The sequence below is a fragment of the Tupaia chinensis genome, unplaced genomic scaffold, assembly GCF_000334495.1.
Source record: "Tupaia chinensis unplaced genomic scaffold, TupChi_1.0 Scaffold143970_1, whole genome shotgun sequence".
Taxonomy (NCBI): domain Eukaryota; kingdom Metazoa; phylum Chordata; class Mammalia; order Scandentia; family Tupaiidae; genus Tupaia; species Tupaia belangeri.
Genome location: NW_006203821.1, coordinates 834,901 through 837,483, shown reverse-complemented (window position 1 = coordinate 837,483; position 2,583 = coordinate 834,901). Strand labels below are relative to the sequence as shown.

Here is a 2,583-nt window from a genome sequence, read left to right as displayed (position 1 = left end):
AAGCCCGCCCCCCCCCACCGCTCTGCCGCTTCCTGCGGAAGAACCGACGCTCTAGCCACCAGACCCGGAACTATACTCTATGGTGCACGAGGCACTAGTGCGACAAGCCGCAGGAAGTTCCCAGCAAGCTTTGCGTATCACCATAGCAACCTCGCCCGAAAGCATCGCAAGGAACCTAGAAAATGCAATGCGGCAATATAGGCCTCAAATGTGTAGGGGCGGGGTCGGCACCTGCCAGGGAACTTGCCCAAGCACCTTGAAACGCTCCCGACATTTAACTCCCCAGCCGCAACCACATGACCACCCTAAGCTGTTGATTATGTAGTTTGAAGTCCTCCACGACAAAGGCAGTGTACTGATAGAGAATCCCCACCCAATGGCACCCTAAAAAACACTTAACAGACGAGACGGTCTGATTCTTCAGCTATTACAGAAAAGATGATTTATTGTACACGTATTACACTCGGCCACAAGTACAGCATTAGTCCCAGAATGTCACAGGCCCAGGGAAAAGGACCACGGGGGCTGTTCTGTTAGGAGCAACGTGATCTCTCAGGTCTTTGCGATCCGCTGGCCATGGACGTTCTAGATCCAGAGGCAGAGTCGACAGTATCGCGTAGTCCAACCAGTACCAGCGCCCCGAGCCTCCGACATTCCGTTTCCGCTGCGGTGGCCTCCATAGGTGCACAAGCTGTTTACTTGGACCTCTGCCTCATCTTTCTTCTTTTACGCTTCAGCCTGAAACAGACATAGGACTAAAACCTTCTGCCCAACTAGTTGTTTTTCCCTCCCGTCTTAAATCAAACATGCACAGAACACACACGGCGGTAAAACTAGCATTATGGTTTTATTGTTCTATATTTAATCCTTATCTCTGACAAGGCAGAGTGCTCTTAATGTTCTGTTCTTTAAGAAAAACCTCATTTTATATTTCCAAACCAAAATCCACGCTCAATTTTGCCGAAGACACACTCCACTTCCCTCCTCCTGGGCGGCAAGTCTCAACATACCTGCGCATTCGCTTCTTCCTCCACTAGCGATCGATCATAAGAGACAAGGATAAAGAGATCAGTTTTATTAAGAAGCTTGGGTAGGGTTATGTAGGGCACTATTTCGATTCTAATAGGTTCTTAAACCGAGGGTTTGGTTGCAGCAATCTCATCTCAATAACCTGGACCCACTTCCCCGACGTAAAACCCTAATTCCGCATGCTTTTTCTCCCCACAGCACATAAATGACTCCTTCTACTTTTCCTCCAACAATCCTCTCCAAGTTTGGGAACCCTGGTGGGGTTCCCTTGCCTGGGTCTCCCCCCCTAAACTCCTAACTTCTCAAGTTCACTGCTAGAGACTGCTCACCTTGGCTCTCATGGCGCGGAGGTGTCTATGGAGAAAGAGAAAAAGGCCACAGTTAGTTTACTGCGCTGATGGTTAAACGCAGAGGTCAGATGTCAATGGATTGAACGCGGACAGCGAACACAGCCTGCAAAAACACTCACCCGAGAAAATGGCGCTAAGGCCAAGAGAGAATCTGAGTTCCGCCTATGGGTATTTAAGGGCGCTCTCGGTGTCGTCACTTCCTTTATCCCGCCCTTTCCCCAGGGGCGGGGCTACCCAATGAGAGTTGACGATGGTTTTCGGCCAGCTAGTACCAGGTGAGCGATTGGCTTAGACGTTCTCTTAGAAAACAGTGCTTTGAGTCGAAGATACCAATTTTGTATGATGAAGACGCTATTTCAGTGTGAGCGCCACTTTCCGACTGAAAGTGCAGAAAGAGAGAGAGGAATAGTGACGTCCGCCTTCCCTCTCAGTGCTTCTTGGGAGTTGCAGTTTGTTGGCGAAGTCCTCCATTTTACTATGAATAGGCTCAGACTACAGAAATTCCTAATTTCTTTTGCTGATTTGCCTTTTTTCTTAAAATATAAAAGTTTTTTAGGTTGTTGCCATAGAGCTTGTGCAGTCACCAGAGAGAGACAGAAAGAAAGTAAAAATCACCCCCAGGGAGACAGTTCCTTCTCCATTCTTCTGTCGGGACCGTGGGCGCGCACACGCGCCGAACGCCAGTCATTTGCCTTATTTTCTAAGCTTGACTGATGAGAGAGGTTCGATTTTAGAACTTCCAAAAGTCCTAAGGTTCCAGAGCATGGAAGGATGTAAAGTGGGAGGCCAGGAAAGTTGTCATACCAAATAGAACCCTGTCACATTAACTTTTTCCTTCAGCTCCCAGAATGAAATAATGATGGCCTTTCCCCGGAATACCTAAGGCAGAATGTCATTAGAGATTCTTGGCAACAACACATCATTTTTAAAAAAAGAATTATTTAATTTTATTTATCATTACTATTATTTTTAAAATTTGATACACTCACTAGAGAGAGCAAGACAGAGAGGGAAAGTGGGAAAGCATGCCTCCAGGTCTGGGACTCGAACCAGGCTCCACCATGTGGGAGTCCAGTGCCCCAAAGTCTATGCCACCTGCTGGCCCCAACAACACATTTATACAAAAAATATTTACCTGATAATCTACCTAGTGGTGACTATCAAACCAGTGTGGGGGGGTGGATTAGCTGTATTTTTTCTAGGG

The 2,583-nt window shown here is 47.3% G+C and overlaps 1 long non-coding RNA gene across 1 annotated transcript; it reads right to left on the bottom strand.

The window, feature by feature from the left end:
• Nucleotides 1-419: 419 nt before the first annotated feature.
• Nucleotides 420-1,558, bottom strand: LOC102469127 (uncharacterized). Its single transcript, XR_337032.3, has 4 exons — nt 1,499-1,558; nt 1,359-1,383; nt 1,011-1,033; nt 420-738 (listed from the first exon to the last, which is right to left on the bottom strand). It is a non-coding gene; the product is annotated as an uncharacterized LOC102469127 (long non-coding RNA).
• Nucleotides 1,559-2,583: the final 1,025 nt, after the last annotated feature.